The following is an 18,379-nucleotide window of genomic DNA, read 5'->3' as shown; positions in this document are numbered from 1 at the left end:
AAGTATAAACATAAAACTTTAAAAAATGTGGATCTTCACATACCACTGGTAGTTCTGCAGTGGATACAGAGGGTAGACCTCCAGTCATTATGGATCTTGCTGGATTCTGTTTTAGCTGAACATTGTTACAGCAGGATTGAGTATGGGTTCCATCTTCAGTTTATACATGGAGCTTGTATAACTTTTCTGGAACTTCACCAGATTTTAGAAAGTAGATTTTTGCATACTAGGATCACACATAAGTGTTGGCATGAGATAAAAATTCCTACAGTTAATAAATAAAACCAAAATGTCCCAGGAAATCATAACATAAGCACTATTCCAGAGTAATTTTGGCACTTGTCCCTGGCCTTAAAAGTCCTTAATACCGTTCCATTATAGTCTGTTTTGTTCCTAATAATTTAAGAAATGAAGCACCTTGGATAAATTCCCACCTGATGCTGTCGAGCAAGGGCTGTGGAGACCTTTATGTAACTGTCCTTCAGCTGTGAAAGACAGCAAACCATTAGCAGCAGGGGCTGGAGGGCAGAGTAAGAGTTTTAATCAAGAATGGGAATAAGTGCAAAAATATGTTGGTGATTAAAGCAAGTTGCACTAGAGATGTGCTACAGACATGCTTCCAGTTAGCCAAGAATGTCTGGAGCAGATGAAGTGTTCAGCTGTCAGCAACACTGCAGAGCAACAGAGATGAGCTTTTCTAGAAGCATCCAAAGGACTCGCGTGCTTTCCGCAACCTTACCCAGAAACTTCTGTGTGTAGGAAACACTTGAGCTATAAAAGATGATTAGTGATATGAAAACAAACTGACAAACCAAAACATTGCTTTAATATTTCAGTTAGCTCTTAAGTAAAGCAAAAAATGGGAGCTATTTCCTGAGTCAATAGTTGTTCTTGCCAAAGGCTACAATCAGCACTCAGTCAAGAGTGGTACTTCATCCTCATGATCCGTGACCATGCTGAAATAGTTTTAAAACCTCCTGCTCCCTTGCCCATGGTGTTTTCCTTCTTGTTCACCTTACTCCTGATCATTCCCCTCGGTGTGTCTTTAGCAGTTCTTCCAAATTCTTTCTCCAGTTTTCTGTATGTGGGAGGCCCAAATGCTTTTCTGCTCTATTTTTTGCTATGATTCACATACAAAATTATCCACCATCACCTGTTCAGGACTAAGAAAGCTACCTTTTAATTTCTGTCATCTATCCAGAAGAGTGCCTAAGCTAAAAGTTATACTTGTGAATAATTTAACCATGTGTGAAATTCAGCATGGCTGAACAGGGCCTGCTGGAGACCATCTAGTCCAACCCCCTGCTGAAAGCAGGGTCAGCTACAGCAGGTTACACAGGGCCATGAGCAGTTAGGCTTCAAATATATGCAAAAATGGTCTACAAAACCTATTCCAGTGTTTAGCCACCTTTACTGTAAATGCAGGGCTCAACTTTCTCCCACCTCATGCAAGTAATTTTATTCAGGTCCCTGTGGAGGTCTTGTCCTGCATGTCAAAGAGTTCACTTTGGGTTTAGACTTGGTCTCTAGGTTCTCATTCTTGCTGCAGGACAAATTGAATAGCTAAGTCTTCACCAAGACTCCTTCTCCAAATGAATTCTTAGATATTTTCATCCTTTTCCCTGATAAAAGTAGGCTGGGAAATCCAGAATGGTTTATGGAAGTGTGTTTCTTTTAAAGTCTTCCCAGCCTGCTACGTTGGCTTCCTCTTACTCTTTTCTGTCAGTTCCTAACCCGTGTCTGCTCCAGTAAAAGTGCAAAGTGCAGAATAAAGAGCCAAACCAAGAAGCTGTGATTTTACAGCATTGTCCTATCTGGTCTCCACAGAGCTCTGCAACAGCCTTTAATGTTCTAAAACTCATTATCATGCCTCAGCCCCTTCCTCTCTGGAATGAGCAATCCTCCTTTTTTCAGGCATTGCCAGTGTCACACTACTCCCAGTTTCCCTTCTCCATGGACTATAGTTTATTTTCTGTATATGTATGATGTAGAAACAGCATGTGGCTTGGTTCTTGAAATTGGGAATAAATCACTGATTTGTCTCATGTTTTCTGGGTAGACTGGACAGGATCTGAAGGCAACTTTAAGAAACCATAAGAAATTATAGAATGGAAGCTCTTAGGGTAAAGTTTGGGAGACCATATGATTATTCTTTGTTCTTCACTAAGCACACCAACTATTCTAGATTATCACTGATATCTAGAGCACAACTGACCTTTTCATTCCTGCTGGAAGTTTGTGGTGTTTTAGTTTGAAACCAGCATATACTTAAGGCTTTGTGGTATCCTGTGCATATCATACTGGATGGAAAAAGCTTGTGCTGGCCTGTGAGTGAGATCATTTGTGCATTTAAATGCCAAATTCATATCATGAGCTATAAGCACTAATAACAAAGTACATCTATGGGCAGATTCATTTAAGTTTATCTGAACAGGTTTAATGTCGGATTGCCTGTTGTCTACGAAGTGCTACATACTGGAAGTGACTAAAAGAATATTTTAAACCCAAGCAGTGAATCTGTGGCATCTAGAATACACATCCCTAATCTCTTTCTGGACCAAAGCCCCAAGCAGAGAAGTGGAGAGAGCAGGGCAGGAGCAGTGAGGAGTAGGCTGTGCACAGCTCAGGCAAGGGCTGACAGCAAGGTCTGGAGCCTAAATGCAGTTCCTGGGCCAGTGGACAGATTGCACCTGGATGGACTCCTGGATGATGTTGGTGAGGGAAATTAGGACCTGTTGGTGCTCTCAGGATCATGACCCATTACAGCAGGTGGAAAAAAACTTGCACAAAAAAAAGGTTTTGCTTCTGTAAATGGAAGTCATGTGTTTAGAAATTGTCTAAAGGAATGTGGGTGCAGCATTAGCTGAGAGAGCAGAACCGAATCTGCCAGAAAAGTTTTGTACAAGGGGGATTTGTAATTTTGACTGTTCCAAGGACACATGGTTTTGGAATGCTTTGGAACAAGAAAAAGAAGTTATTTTTCTCTGTGGTGGTTTTGTGTTTTGCAGGGTTTCTTTCCTTCCCTCCAGTTGCCTAACGCTATCATGGGTAGATGAACTTAAATTACCTTTTTCACTATCTAAATTTCTGCAGGAAGCTTTTTTTCACCTGCATTTCCCTTTTTGCTACATATCTACATTATTATAAATATGTCTTCAGCAGAGATAATTTCAAAACTACTCTGTGAAGAAAAGCCACTTAAACTTATTCAAACACAGAGTAACACAGCCATTCTCAAGCTAATTTGGTTCTGATTTCTATTAAAACATATGCCTAGCTGCAGTACTGTTCTATGAATCATGGTTAAAAAATCCCATGGAAAGAAGTTATCTACTTGCAGCCCCTTCTCTCTGTAAGAATCTCAACTGGCATTGAGATATAAATGATAGAGTGAAACTTCTTTTCCTTTTCGATTAAGTGAATGTGTAAATTTTGATTAACAGATCTTTTTATTACTAGTCTTCAGACTTTCTAGGAATATGGATTTTCTTATTGTCTTCCCTTTCCTCTCTGAAGCTAAGCAGAGATCTAAACTCTCTGTGATGTTCTGGTGGGCATGGAGGAGTGTCCTCCTTGTACATTGTGCAGCTGAGAGCAGGGAATTGCAAACCCATTACACTGTGTGTCTTCACAAACAGGGCAGATTTAGAATTACAAACCCCTGTTACACTGTGTGTCTTCAAAAGAGTCCAAATTTTTACTCTGGCAGCTGATAGGCACAGGGTACAAACCCACTAATGAAGATGAAGCTACATAAGGTTGGGTAAGTTTCTATATGCTGAGTGGTTTTTTAGTCAGAAAGGTTTTGCTTTTTTTCTTCCATATCAGTAAAATTAAATGCAAATAATACAGTACAAAGTTGCATATATCTTACTGCTATGAATGGAAGCAAATCAAAGTAGGAAGTGCTACTTAACAATGGAAATACTGCCTATTTAAGGCTTCAAAAGGGCAAAATTTGGTTTAAATGGGCAGAAGATTCTCAGAAAGAACAGAAATTCATCTGGAGCACATTGAAACGTTTGAGTTTGACAGTCAATGTATGTGAGACTTGCCTGGAACTCCAGCTCATGTCCACAAAGAGCTTCCCTTGGCACCTGGGCACTGCTGCTGCTGCTGCTACCCCTAATTTTTGCCCTCTGTGTGTAGCAGCTGGAAGAAAGGAAAATATTTGAAGTGCCAGTGAAGGAGTCTTAGGAATTCATAGTGCCAGAAGAGGTTTAGAGGGTCAGACAAGGTGATAGGGAACAGCTCATCCTCACATGAGGCTTGAGGCATTTTCTGTCTCCTGAGAATAATTGAGATCTTAGTGTTTGGTAGCTTTGTCATGTGCTCTCTGCTTTGCCCAGAGGACATGTCAGTGGAAAAGCGTGGGAATTAAATTCTGTATGTTTTATTACAGGAAGCTATACAGCCAAATTCAGTCTCCTCTTGCCCAGAGAATGAAAGCATGCTCTGCTGTGCCAAACAGGCCAGTTTTCTGCTTTTCTGCTGTCTGCTTTAGGAGAGTGATGTGATGAGATAGTGAATGCTAACCTGCTCCTGCAGTTCAAGGACCTGAACTGCAATGTCTTGAATTGAAATGAACTGGAATTGAAATGTCTTACCTGTCCCAGAATCCAGACTGCAGAGCTTCCGTGTCAAGTTTATGTTAAAAGCATTTTAAACCCAAAATTACAGTTATTACATTGTTCAGAGCACTGGCAGGACAGCAGAAAGGACTGACAGAGAACTTATTTCACACAGAAGAAAGTAGACTTTATGTTTGACTTACATAGGATAAGCTGATATTTATGCATTTTGTTGTAACCAATGTTTTCTGTTAGATCTAGAACTGTTCTGGAAACAGTTAAATCTATTTGAGTAGAAAGAAATATCCCAAGTTGCTCCTGAATCTACCTCCAGCATGCTCTAGACTCTGCCACAATTATTACTTCAACAACTTCTGTTGCTCCTGAAAACCATGTTATCTGTGCAAAGGGACAGCAATCAATACTCAATTCCACACTGCTAAACCCCAATTTTTTTATTTATCTCAAGCTACAAAACTTTTAGGGACTGTTACTCAAGAAAGTCTTATGCAACCTATAAGTTCTTTCTTTCATTCTTCCTTTTAGCTTCATTTAGAGTTATGAGGCATGACTCAGACTGGGGAATAAACAAATTTTTTGCTGATTTTATTGGCCTTTCAGTTAGGGCCTGAGAGCCCAGGTTAGATGCCAATCTTTCCAAATGCACATATGTATAGATATGTGTGCATTTATAAAGCCAAAAGCTTAGGCAGTACATTAATGACCATGGAGATGGAAATCATCTGTTCATCCATACAGCACACAGAAAATGAGGAAAAATTAGCCACATTCTCCTGAATGTGTTTATTTTTGGTATGGAAATATGAGTTTTAGAGTATTAGGGTGGTCTTACCAAAGTGATTTATTTCTTTGCCTTCCTGGACAGACTGATAGGAGTCTCAGCAGGGCTTACTTTTATAACTATGAGAACCTGAGGGTAGCCTCACCTGGAATCTCCATGGGCCCAGGAATCCATTTAAGCTCAGTCTTGGCCTCTGGTCCCTGCCTGAGCTGTGGATGTGCTCATTTCTGTGCCTGTCACTGCTGCTTGCTGCTCCTGACCTGGGGACGGATTTTTTTTACCCTGACCTTGTCACTGCGGTCCTTTTCATCAGCCACTGGCCTGCACCTGACCTTGGGTATCCTCACTAGAGCTGAGCTACATATTGAATTCTGGGCTTGACCTTTGACTGGCCTTGTTACCATGAGCCTTTCTCATGATCTGGGCTCTCAGATGGCCCTGGCTGTCCTCCCTTCACCTGCTCAGAGATGCCTTCAGGCAAAGTTTTTGACAACTTTTCAAGTTTCAATTTTTACAACTAACTAGTGATTTTCATGAACACCCTTGATATTTTACTGTTCTCACTCAGGCTGGAATCAGTGAAGTATTAATCATGAGATATAAAGCAAAGTAAAACCCCAGCTTGTGCTATGATGACTAATATTGTCATTGGAGCCACAAAACAAAGTTAATTGCTGTTCACTGCCTTAGAGAAGATGCGAGCATGGTTTTCTTTTTAAAAAGGTGTTTGGTCCTGATTCTAATTGACTGTCACAAGAACCAGTGTGTTGATACAACTGAAGGCAGAGAGTGGGCAGGATGCAAAACCACTGACAGGAAAGATGAACAAATAGAATGTCTTAGTTTTTTCTATTGCTAATGGTTTGCATTACTACTCATATTCTGAGAATCCTTTCCTTAATTTCAGCATGGTTTTGGGGGTTACAGTGGAACAGAGTTTATAGAAATTATTTCTGGGTTTAGATTTTAAAGTTGTTCACAGTGGGTATGGGCATGTACAATGAGATTAAATTCACTGCAGGAGCACAAGGAGGTTGTTGCTTCCTCTCAGTGCCAAAGCTTCATTTTAACTGCTATGCTGACTTGATTTTTTTAAAATATAAACATTAATTAAAAGCAAATTACTTTAATAGGTTTTTTTATAGAATTATAGTACAAGATCAAATATAGGTCAAATAAATATAGGTCAAACAGCTCTTGAAACTCATCTGGAATTGTACAGTAGTGACATAATCTGTGATAGCGTAATTGGATCTGAATCTTCTGCTGAGTGATCTTCTCTATAAATAAATTTCTGTTCCAGATCACAGGAGCTGAAATCAAGCCTTAGATAGCAGTGTTCGAGTTGCAGTAACATCTAGCTGTCAGTTGCACAAAGTGTAATAATATTAACATAGGCAAGACAAACCTTTTCTATGTGAGCACTCCAGTTAATCTTTGAAGCAATGTTAATCAGCTGTTGTAACAAAGTTTTGATTTTCCAATTGTATCATTCTGCCAAAAAACCTGGAAGTGTGCAGTGTTAGCAACTTGAAATTCTTGCCTGTGTTTTTGACTGAGAATGCCTTATGACAGCACTTGAGTTTGCTTTTGGGCTATTTTTAAAAGCAATTTATTCAGTGATTCTCAAAGTACTGATTACACTGGAATCCATAACATCTGCCAATGTGTAATCTCTGAAACTAGCTGAGGATTTTCCCAATTAGGTGACTTAGTAATGACAAAAAGTAAAGGATTTCTGGTAGCTGAGAAGTGAAATGTGAGATAATACAAAGATGCTGTAGAGTAAAACATGTTGATTTTTCTAGTATTGCCTTAGTGTCTGAGGTAAACTAGTTAGTTATTTTTGGAGTGGTATGTGTATATTTATATTTGGGAATCATAACAGTTACTACTGTGCATGAACAAAAGTGATATCACCTAGAAATGAACACTCCTGATACTGACTGGAATGTTACAAAGTGTTTATCCTGTTGTACAGAAAAGCAGATGTGGTAAAAAAATAAATTCTGGAACATTACTGTTGTCTCTGTATATTTTTTAAATTGTAAATTTAATTGCTTTTCTTGCTTACACTTCTGCTGTATGGACTGGAGTTAACTATTAACATGCTGTAGTTATGGAGTCAGGTCCTGCACTGGTGCTTTCTTGGGAACATCGTGGTGTAGTGTGGGCACAGGATTTGTTCTGTCTGCTGTAGCTGATGCTATATTATTTATATTATTTCAAATGCTAATTCTTCTACACAGTACTTGTCATCCAGAAAGTACCACATAGCAGTCTAGAAATCTCTTGTCACACCAACCATTGTTTTTTTGGGGGATGGGGTTAGCTCTTTTGGCTGAAGTGGAATGATTTCTGATTAAGCTAAATAAACTATCTTCACAATATTTATGTATCTATAATGCAAACAACACTGGAGTGGGAGCCAGCATCTTGTTGAATGTTGCTGTATTTTGCTAATTCCTCAGGCTGTGATGATAAAATCTGAATTGACCATGATACTATATCAGAGTTTCTCTTGTAACTGGACTTAAAATGCCTTCACTGGTTCTTTTGGTTGCCAATGTCTCTTTGTAGCTCAAGGCTCAAGACCTTCCACGAGATGACCTTCCACTTCAAGTATCCTCTTCACTACTTAAAACCAGATGCATTATACAGCTGAATTTGAAATGTGTCTTAAAGTCTGGAATCAGGACAGAGACCTGCATCCCCAGGTACTGACCCTCTGAATGCAGTCACACTGTGTGATCTCCTCCTGCTCAGCTTTTATGTTTGTGACACTGTTTTTCTTGGAAATTGCATCTAGATGAGGCTTGGTCAGTCCTGTAGTGAAGCTGTATGAGATGAAAGCTGCAGGAGCTATGGCTGCAGGCCACCCAACACACACTCAGTCTTCTGAGTGTATCAGCTGGAGTTCACGAGGACCATGCTGGGTTTAGAGGAATGACAATGAAATACCACTGGAAGAGAGGCAGGATTTTTATGGAGGGTAATGTATCTCATTGATGCAATACTAATGTAACTGTATATAACTTTAAAAGCCCTCAAGAAACCATGAATATATAATTCTGGTATATGCTTGGTTTCTTGTGGTGTTTATATACCAAGTGCTGAGATTTTCAGATTACTCATCCAGAGGCATGAGTAATTTTTGAAAAAGGCCTCTAATTATGTGGCAAAAAAAAATATATCAGATGTTCTTCATTATATATCTGTAGAAATGATCTGTTTAAACTGTTTGTGTTAGCTCTTGAAGCTGTAAAAGGGGTTGTGATCTCGTTTTTCTCAGTGCTGTACAAACATGCTTTGAAAAATATTCCTCGCCTGTGCAATGGAACTGCAATCAGAGGACAGGAAATTCAGAGAATTCAAGTGCCTTATAAAATGTCATTCAAGTCTGGAAACAACCATCTAGGTTGTTTTTATCTATCAGGTAATTCTTTTGTTAACTAACAATGTAAACTCTTCCTTTCACATAGATTCAATAATCTTCTGTTACTTCTCAGCATCTTTCACTTGTAGAAAGAGATTGGGAAGTAACTCTTTATGCTAGAGTGATTTTGTCAAGACATAGGACTTCTAAATCATTCTGCCCATTGCTTTTAAAATCACATTCACAGTTTAAAGTAACACTTTTGATATCTAGATATAGCTGAAAAGTGCTCTGGAGGACAGGACAGAAGCAAAGCTCCTTCTTCTACTGGAGGGTGGCTGTGGTAGTGTTTGAGTGCTGGACAGTGAGTAGAAAATACTCAGGGAGTTACAATGAGCTGTGTGACTGAGCTAACCTCTGACAAGGACAAAAGCCTTTTTCTTCCTCTCATTATTTAGTGCTGATCTCACTGAGGATGCACAGGTCAGTAAGAGACCACGGTCCTGGGCAGGCCAGGTGCCTATGTTTCTGCTCTAATACTGTTCACTGTCTTGGAAAGGGGAGGAATGTGATTGCAAAACTGTGGATACTGTTGTCTTTATTGAGTTCAGCACTACTTGCAGCTGAGCTTCTTATCTGACTTGCCTTACACGAGTTTTTTCTGGGCTTTTTGCACACCTTTTTTTTTTTTTTTTTAGCTAATAGAAAACCCTGAATGGGGCAGTTAGAATAAGGGTAAAAGTAAATGGAGCTTGCTGGCAGGCATTTAATGAGCCAGCAAGGAGGAAGCCAGATAGAACACAACTGATCAGTATGGTCTTATCAGCATGGGTGAGGGCAGCATCCCAGTTTTGTCAGCATGAATAGAACCCTGGAGCTGAAAGGTTAAAAATGTACCTGCCAGTCTCAAACTGGCATGTCAGAAGTTGCCTGCCCTTCTTTTGTAAGAGGCTAAAAATGTGCAGATGCTGGAGTGAAGAAATTAGAGTCCATCTGTGCTGCTCTCAGCAGCAGTTAGGGAATTTAAAGAGCAGCTGAAGATGTTTTGAAAGCAAGAAAGGGATCTCTGAATGTCTGTTTGCACATAAATGGACACAGCATGTGGTGGACTGAAGCAGACTGTTCAGATCAACTCTGCGTTATTTGTGCAGGCTGCTGCTGTGAGCCACAGGAAGAAAAGACTTGCAGCTATAACTTAAAGAAGCTGCTACCATAAATACAGCTGCAAGCATGTTGAGGTTTCTATAATCTGTTTGTTTTTATTTATTAACTCAATGTTTTGCACAAGCATTTAATACTCTTGCATCATGTAGGGCTGTGTGTTTACTGTGTGAGTAGTTGTGCACCTTGTTTTAGTTCTCTTGGTTTCTGAGAAGAGTCTGAAGAGGTTATTTCAGGACAGGCTAGGAGTACATCCATAAGAAATGGAGAGGGACTGGCAGTCCACAGAGGTGTAGGTTGTGCTTTTTTAACTGGTGAGTTTTACTCTGTTTTACCTCTGTACATTATAAAATTTCTGGGCATTCCTTTGATAGATGTAGGATGGAGAGAAGCTAGTCTTGCTTAAAGCTCTAGAAAAGACTTATGCCCATTTTTAATATTAATTTGGTATTTTCCATGCTTAGAAACTCAAGTATATTATTTAAGAAAATGTGAAGTCCTACTATATAAGCAGCAATCTGATGTTAGTTTGATTAATCTTCGCTTTACCAGGTTTCTTCCTAAAACTGTGAGATTACTGCCTTGGTGCATGGAAAAACATTGTACCTTTTCCTATATTCCAGAAGCATCATGACATACCAATTATACAGGAAGGCTAATCCAAATGCCCTTGAAGCTAGTTGGAATGTTTACCTTTGCTTCAACAGGCCTTTCTGTTTAGTGGGGCGTGATTTGGCTCAGACCCCTTCTAAAAGCAAAAGCCACAAGATGTTCCAAAAGTAAGGTTTTGGTAATGTTGACAGACACTTTACCCACAACGACCTCCCTCTTGTTAGTGTTTCAGATGAGGAGATTGAAGCACGTAATTAACATGTATGAGCTGTGTTTACCAGCTGAAAAACTTTATTGCTTTATTCCTTAAAGACTGACTGCATTACTCAACAGTGAATGAAACCTGTTAGAAAATTATTCTAGTTTCTGTGACAAATGTAAGGAACTAACTGGATAAGGTTGTATGCAATTCTGGCAACTATCTTAAGGTATCTGTGCTAACAAATCACTGATAGTCAGCCAGAATTAACTCCTTTGTGATACCTGATACTAGATTGTTATAATGAAACTCTATAGAGTTGAAATTCAGACTTATTTTCATGTATTGCTCAGACACCTCTTGTATGTTTTGGATTTCTTTCAAAAACAGCCTCATGTTTGTAAGGTTACATAAACCAGCAAGGTTTTGTACAAGTTAGAGGGAGGTGGGACATGCTGGTCTCCCAGCAGGTGATTTCCTCAGCAGACAGGAAGGCATCTCTGGAGATGTGGGGTGGTGTCATTCAAATGCAAGACACCATGATCTGTATTTGTCAGTTTTAGGGCGACTCTGTGGTGAGCAGTGTCCTGTGGAACAGGATGTGCTGTGTGGCCCCTCTGTCTGCTGGTGGAAGCTGGTTGCTGCTGAAACCAGCAAGTTTCCTCCAAGGAGTTATTGCACCTAATCAGCTGGAGAGATGGGTTTGTTTCCCCTCGGGCTCTTTTCCTCCCTCTGCCAGCTGTACCTAGTGAAACTGCCTTCCTGTGCAGGCACATTCTTGTGATGCACCAAACACTCCTTCAGCAAAGTTGCTGAAATATCCGTTCTGCACCAGTGGATATGCCAGTATTATTCCCAAAGAGGTATTGGGCAACTGATTTCCAAAGACTTTGGCAGAATCTATAGAAAACTGGAGTTGATATCAGGCAAGAAAGGTTTGACATGGAGTTTTGCCTGACTCAGTTGTTTCATTTCCTAGCAGAGACCCAAATGCAAGCTCTCTGCTTCGTCCCATGTTACTTTTGACGAGCTTATACCTGTACCATGGCATGAAGCCATCTTGTGCAAGTTTTAGAAAAGAATGTTGCCTCTTGGATGAAGAAATAAGGAACAAGAAAAAAAAATTGGCAAGTTTCAGCAAGGAATTTTTGTAGGGAAAAACCCTTGGAGGCAGCATTGTTGCCATATATGAGTCATCTGAAACACATAACATGAATTGGGTAGTAAAGTAGTTGTCCCCATCTCAGAAAATTAAGTTAATTATTATTTCTTGATGATTAGAAAGAGTAGGGGAGAGTGGATAGATGTTTAACAAGTTGACCTTCCAAAGTTCATGGAAGTAATTTTTCAGAACAGGCTGAAGATAAGATCAGAAGCAGTGAGACAAGCATGCCTCCAGAATAAATGCAGCATACAAGGAGTTTTAACACATAGTCCAACAAGTATGCTGAAACAGACTTTGTTTTAGCTATTCACATATATGCTAAGAAATAAATGCTTGTATATTGGAAAATATGTAAATTTTCTGTAGAAACTGCAATTCTGCAGGAAATTGCAGCATCTTGGAGAGATGTGAAACTGAGAAACAATGTAGATACAAAGATGCAGGATTATGTGTATCACAGGCCGTGCCTATAGAGGCACAGGGGCTGTTGGGGGTTTTGGCAAGGGCTGAGTGCTCTGAGGTGCACTCTAGCCTAGTGATGCTGGAGGGTTTAGCCACTGCAGCAGAAGAGATGCCCGTTTGCAGAACATGCCTGAGCAGAGCTTGGGTGTGTTCCAGGCTGCCACATGGCTGAGGGGACTGACAGATGTCTTGGCCCAAAACAAACCCACTGAGAGCTTGCAAATGTGAATTAATTCCTAGGGGAACTTGTGCTATAACTAAAAGTGATGCTGTATTGTAAATAACTACTATAAATCACTTATTTTTATTGAATTAGAAATATTGGCACTTTTTAATGAGAGGCTCAGCACTTGTGATCAGGCACAGAAAGGTGTGACACAGGTTGGTTGCCTTTTGCACAGCAAGAAATTTGGATAATTTTTTGTCCTTGAGCAGCCCTGTGGCTGAAGTGCAGGCCAGGAGATATGGGTTCATTTCTTGTCTCTGTTATGGCAATTAATAAACAGACATTTAATCTCTGAATTGTTTCTGTATCTTTAAATTATTACAGGTGTTTGATAACCAGTCACACCTAGATGTGAGTCAGATGGGACAGACTGACACCCTGTTAAGATCAGAGCTGTTATTTATATTATTTATTTATCTTATTGTTTTGTAAGAGGATTTCTGCTATTACATGTTCATTTGTGTGCCACTTGGTTATTTGATTGGATGTTTTTTTTCTATTTTGCTACACTTTTGTGTATTTGAGGTGTAAGCTGAGTGCACTCTCAGGGTGCAGCTCAGTAATGACACTCCAGCTTTTATTGTGTTCCAAGACTAACAGCAGTATGGTGACAGCTGGGCAAGTTTGTTTATGCTTTCCCAAATGTCAGAACAAGGAGAAAGCCATCAAGGCTTTATACTGAATGCACATCATTTGCAAAATATGAGAGCACTGCAAAGCTGAGTGGGACTCAAAGTCCTCTGGCAAGGCTTTATGGGAAACTAAAAAAAAAAATACAGGCATTTTATAAAATCGTGTTCCATTGTAATAGTTTATATTAATAACACATTCAAAGGTGTAAAATTTCAGAAAAAATGGAGGTATGTATGGCAAGCTTGCATAAATCTATAAATAAGTGCAACTAAATTATTTTCTAAAGTTACTTTTTTCTCATTCTGTCTCAAGACCAATGACTACAACAATAATTGACCTCACAGTTGATACTTTTATTTACAGGCTGAACTGATGAGTTGAATGAAATGTCAGATGTACTCAGGTAAAGTAGAGCATCAAGAGGGGTTAGCACTGCACTGTGGGTAGCAGACAGAGAAGCTTTGCTCTCCCAGGCCCAAGAGTCTTGTCTGCGTTTCCCAGGCACAATAAGCACAGCAAATCTTTTAGAAGTCCTGGACATTACCTTGTGCTGCTTTATATCCATTGTGTCCATTCCAGGTGAGGGAAGGGTTCATCACACTCACTGGTGGTGCCTGTACTTTGTCTCTTTCAGATGTGTGTGAATAACAGCCACTCCCGAGGCAAACCTAGAAGAGACCTTGCATAAGCACCTCATGAAAGCTTTATTCAGGTGAGAGGATAAGAGCAGATCAAGATCAGGCCAGGGGATGTAGTGCAATAAGAGCTCTTTGAGCTTCTCTACTGTGTTTACCTAGGGCCTCCTCCCTCCTGAGGTACCAGGTGAGAACCTGCTTTTTCCCACATGTGAGCCCTTCAGTTATTTTGTTGAGGTTTCTTTGTGAAAGAAGTACACAGAAAGTCTCCAAGGCTTGCCACTTTGCTTTTTATCAGGCATGTGGCTGACTGCATTGGTTTGAAGAAAAGTCTGTGCAATGCTTCTGTACTGTCCCATTACTTCACCCTTTTGCACAATTCCTATGTGTTTTCTCATGCTCTGGCAAAGGTCCAGGCAAGGAAACTCATTCAGAGTAGGGACAAGCCTGAACTTGAATCTAAGGTCAAGATAAATAGTCCTGTGGAGCTATCAGCTCGGTGCTAACTGGTGGTGAAGCAAATGAAGTGCTAGGAAAGGATGGAGACCAAACTGGACAGTTGATGCATAAACCTTTCATCTGTGCTTAGATTGCTGGACTACATGCTGTTTTTCTCTTCTCTTCTTATGAGATGAGCATCTAGAGAAGGTAAAACAGGTTGATACAGGGTGTAGAACAATTTCTGTATTAGGAATAAGTCAGAAGCCTGAGAGAAATATAATAGAAATTTATAAATACGATGCTGTGGAGAAGGATCAGTTGTGTAATCTCTCTTTAGTACAAGTACTAGAGGCCACATGTGAAATTACTGGGAGCTAAATGAAAATAGATGGAAGGAGCTAGCAAGAGAACAAACCTCATCAGACTTCAGCCAGTGGGCTCAGCTGCAAATACCTGGAGACAGGGAAAGATAAAAGACAAGCATCACATACTCATCCTGTTCTTTCCTGTGGGTGACTGCTAATGGTCACTGCTGAGGGTGGGATATGAGGCTGGATGGACCTTTTGGGTCCTTTGGATGGACCTGGTCATGTCCCAAGAGGCCATGCAGGTGCAGTGAGCTCTGGTTACCCAGTGTGGCAGCTCAGGCACACGTTCAGGCACAGAGAACTGCAGCAGCAGAGACAAGGTCATAAGTTTCCTGTGACATGGCAGAATAGCTCTGATCTGCAGTTATTGCTGGCAGCCCTGAATATTCCCTTCAGAGTGGCAGGAGTGAAAAAAAGGTTTTAGATAATGCCCCAGTCAGAGCTCCCAGGGACAGATACCAAAGATAGCCCAGGCTTTGGTCACCTTGGTGCCACATCATTCTGCCCTGCCGAGCACATTTCAGCCTGGGCTGATAAGCAGAGCCAGTCAGGTACTTCTCTGTCACAGCACTGCCTCAGCCTTGAGGTAAAGGGTCACTAAATATTCCAATCCCCAGGCTTTTTGGCAGCGGCTTTGCTTGATGATTCAAACTTAGCATTTTCACAATCAAGATAAATATTGACCAGGCAACATCCTCCTTTTCATCTGTGTTTGGGAAGACTCCACTGTGGAAAAAATAAAACCTGCAGCTGGCCTGACAGCAGCCAAAAATGTGAGTGGATTAAAAATAAGTTATTTTTCTTGATAAAATAATTATTGACAAGGGTGTAAAACTAATCTAGAGTCTCTCATCTCTACTGTAGAAATACCTGCTTGATAGATAAAAAGTAAAGCACACTTAAAAAAAAACCAACAAAAAAAGCCACTACAAAAAAACCCAAACCAACCAACCAACCAAAAACCCAGCAGGACAGTCCCAGCAGGACAGTAACAACAGAACATGAACTAAAGTAATTCAAGCAAAAATACACCTGAAACAGAAATCACAAGTTTTTTTTGTAGAGTAGCTGGGGATGAGAAACAAGGAAGATATCTCTAGTGAAATTTCTCCAAAAACAGAAGTACAACTTGAACAAGATCTTGGGGAAATTGGATTTTAATCTGAGTATAACAAGCTGAGTATGTATACTGACAGATAATTCAGCACTGCACACTTGTTTCACTGACCTATGTTCAGCTTTAAGTTTTGACATGTGCAAAAATGAGTGTCTGTCAGTTAAAAGTGGAATTACACAAATTGTGATGTATATCTAAACTTTGTGGAATTACTGAATGGCTTTATTCTCCTGCAGAAATCCTGCCTCTTCCTTACCTGTAAATTCACTATTCAAAATCTTTTCGGACTTCATAGTGAATATTTTTTTATGTTCCTAAGACATAGAAATGACCTCAGAATATATGCATGTGTTTCAAAGTAGGACATTCTGTTTTATAGGAAGGAACAGCTCACTTTGTGTTCCAGCCACCTTAAGCTACTCTAGAAACATCTGTCAATTACAGGTGAGAAACCTTGACCTCTGAAATGATTTTGTTACACTTCAATGCATTACTGTTATATTGTGACTAAGAGATAAGATTGCCTTTGTAAAAGATACTGGTTCACCCAGTTTTATGCAGAATAGTCTCAGAGGACTTTAAATTTCACTCCTGGAAGTCTGTGTTGGAGCTACTGCAAAGGGAAATCGGGGTCTAAGAAAATATCACTTCAAATGACCTTTTAGTGTGCATGAAAGGACTCTTAAGAAGAAAGAGGACCTGTGTACAAAAAGCACTTAGAACTTAAACTCTTAAAGTTATGGCAGAAAGGAAATGTTGCAAGTCAGGAATATCAGATAAGCTAACCTGGATCCAAGCGGCTGTTATCTCTGATAGAATCAGGTGCTTACGAGGAAGATGAAAATAAACCCTGAGGGTAGGAAGCTGCAGGATAATTCTAGTCCAGTCCTTTTCTAAACCTTCTCAGCTAAAAACTGTTGTACTTTGCTGAAGAAAATCATCTTTTTCTATGACAAAATTGAACATGTGGTTGGGTAGCTCTGGGTACCCTTAGCTGTACATGTTTCAGAGCCTTTCAGGAATGCTACAAAATCCTTTATCCTGATTAAGTGATTCTTGGTAAAGTAGAGAAAAGTAAAGTTGGGTTAAAGAGCTGCAAAACGGCATAAGCTGTGGCAAAGAAATGAATACAAGAAACTCCAAAGGCTTGCTGCAACCCTGTTAGTGTTGCAATGAATGACTCAGTTTTGTTCAACTCAGTAACACTAACTAATGAAAGTTAGTATTACTGAGTTAAACAAGCTCATAGTACCACATGCTCCTTTTCCATCTTTGAATTACTCATTTGTATTTGGAAACTACGGCTTTGCCCTAAGGGAAAGTATGTACAGAGAAGATGCTCAGTGCTCACAGTTCAGCTGTACCTACTACTTCCAGTATTCTTCTCTGTTGGTTATTCTACCCAAGAAACAATGAACATTAACTTCTACAGGATATTTTGTGCTTTGGGACATATGCACACACCACTGTATTCTACAGCAGTTTATTAAATTAATCAGTTGCTTAATGCCCATGTAGACTAAATGAACATAACTAAACAATGACTCTAAGACTGCAGAAGCTAAAGGCTGGATCTTCAAATGATGCAGCTCTCCAGAACTCATGTAAATATTTTGAATATATTGACATTTAGATAAGAGGAAAATTCCCAACCAGTTTCAAGTGTAGTTTAATCTTTGACTAGGTCATGGCTGCTGTTTTTTTGACATGTGTGTGTTTACTTTTTCCTCAAAACATAGATGTTGAGCTCATGATGGAGGTTTGAGGGCAGAGCTCATGAGCTGAGCTTTCCTCTGCATGTGGCATTTGGGGAACGAAAAATCTGCAAAGATCCAGTCCTGGGAAACATGCATGGCTGTAGTCCCTGGAACCTAAGGACTGCACCTCTTTGCATCCTAGTTTTTGAAAGGAAGCTTGTGTGCTGGGAAGAAAAAAATACCCTAGAATTGGCTATCATCCAACCGTCTGAGGAGAGAAATGGTGATCCTGGCCCGTTTTCTAAGGAAATGCCTGCATAACAACTTGTCACTCTACTACTTCTCTACATGGATACTTCACATGTAAACTATTCTTGCAAAATATCCACTGTTGCCTCCCAGTATTGTGCTGGGAATGTCTTCTTCAGGGTGTGCTTAGAGGGACTCTCTTGGCCACTGCCAGCACTCTCCATTATTGCTCCCTAAGCCTGGACAGACAGGAGGTGTGGAATGCCCCAGCAAGGCACTGGCTCTGGGCACTGGAGTGCACACTGTGTGCTGTGCACAGGTCCTTGCTGCAGAGAGCAGAGCTTCATAGCCCTCCTGGGTAGTGTGATTGATTGCCACCTCCCCAGGTTTATTTCTTAGGAGTTGTTTTTAAGACAAAGTGGTGGAAGTGGCTGATGGCCCTGGCCAGTGAAGGGTGGTGAAAATCTTTGGTTTCATTTCACTGCTTTAGGAAGACAACCCTCTTCAAACAGATGAGGAATTATTTCAATCATTCATAATGAACTGAAAGCAGGGAAAAGCAAAAATCACCATCTTAAAATAGTTCCAGCAAAATGCAAGGTTTTGCTTTTTACTTTCCCCAGTTTTTCAAGTTACTAAGACAAAACCATTTCAATCATTTATGT

The 18,379-nt window shown here is 40.1% G+C and overlaps 1 protein-coding gene and 1 long non-coding RNA gene across 6 annotated transcripts in view; one reads left to right on the top strand and one right to left on the bottom strand.

Annotated features, from left to right (window-relative positions):
• LOC107209761 (receptor-interacting serine/threonine-protein kinase 2-like) overlaps positions 1 to 15,104 on the bottom strand; it is a 40,913-nt gene extending 25,809 nt beyond the window's left edge. For 2 of the 5 annotated variants that reach the window (XM_015639782.3, XM_033517248.1), the window contains exons 1-2: positions 14,775 to 15,104; positions 13,752 to 13,875 (exon numbers count right to left, since the gene is read on the bottom strand). The gene's annotated coding sequence lies outside the window, so the exon portion shown is untranslated. Of the gene's footprint in view, positions 1 to 5,518; positions 5,691 to 13,751; positions 13,876 to 14,698; positions 14,737 to 14,774 lie in introns of those variants that run through there. The other 3 variants (XM_033517246.1, XM_015639784.3, XM_033517247.1) reach the window with 3 other exon arrangements.
• Positions 7,730 to 14,692, top strand: LOC107209766. The gene is made up of 3 exons (XR_004499105.1): positions 7,730 to 8,090; positions 8,183 to 8,365; positions 13,842 to 14,692. It is a non-coding gene; the product is annotated as an uncharacterized LOC107209766 (long non-coding RNA).
• Positions 15,105 to 18,379: the final 3,275 nt, after the last annotated feature.

This window comes from Parus major, chromosome 11 (assembly GCF_001522545.3).
Source record: "Parus major isolate Abel chromosome 11, Parus_major1.1, whole genome shotgun sequence".
Classification (NCBI taxonomy): Eukaryota; Metazoa; Chordata; class Aves; order Passeriformes; family Paridae; genus Parus; species Parus major.
This window is presented reverse-complemented; position numbering and strand designations above follow the sequence as displayed.